The 521-nt window shown below is 46.8% G+C and overlaps 1 pseudogene; it reads left to right on the top strand.

The window, feature by feature from the left end:
• LOC102849453 overlaps positions 1–475 on the top strand; it is a 6,000-nt pseudogene extending 5,525 nt beyond the window's left edge.
• The last annotated feature ends 46 nt before the right edge of the window (positions 476–521 follow it).

Raw genomic sequence — 521 nt, 5'->3', positions numbered from 1 at the left:
AAGCGCAAATCTGTCCGGGGTTGCATTGTGGATGCCAATCTGAGTGTTCTCAACTTGGTCATTGTCAAGAAAGGGAAGAAGGATATCCCAGGACTTGACTGATACCACTGTGCCACGTCGCCTGAGGCACAAGAGAGCCAGCAGAATTCGCAAACTCTTCAACCTCTCCAAGGAAGATGATATCCATCAATATGTTGTGAGAAAGCCACTAAACAAAGAAGGCAAGAAACCCAGGACCAAAGCGCCCAAGATTCAGCGTCTTGTTACTCCAAGCGTCCTGCAGCACAAGCGCCGGCGCATTTCGCTGAAGAAACAGTGCACTAAGAAAAATAAGGAGGAGGCTGCAGAGTATGCTAAGCTTTTGGCCAAGAGAATAAAGGAGGCCAAAGAGAAACGCCAGGAGCAGATCACCAAGATACGGAGGCTGTCCTCTCTGACAGCTTCTACTTCCAAATCCGAATCCAGTCAGAAATAGAACTTTCTATGTGTGGCAAATAAACTCACGTATTAAATCAATCTCT

The sequence above is a fragment of the Elephantulus edwardii genome, unplaced genomic scaffold, assembly GCF_000299155.1.
Source record: "Elephantulus edwardii isolate Elephantulus edwardi_28Jun2011 unplaced genomic scaffold, EleEdw1.0 scaffold00044, whole genome shotgun sequence".
Taxonomy (NCBI): Eukaryota; Metazoa; Chordata; class Mammalia; order Macroscelidea; family Macroscelididae; genus Elephantulus; species Elephantulus edwardii.
This window is presented reverse-complemented; position numbering and strand designations above follow the sequence as displayed.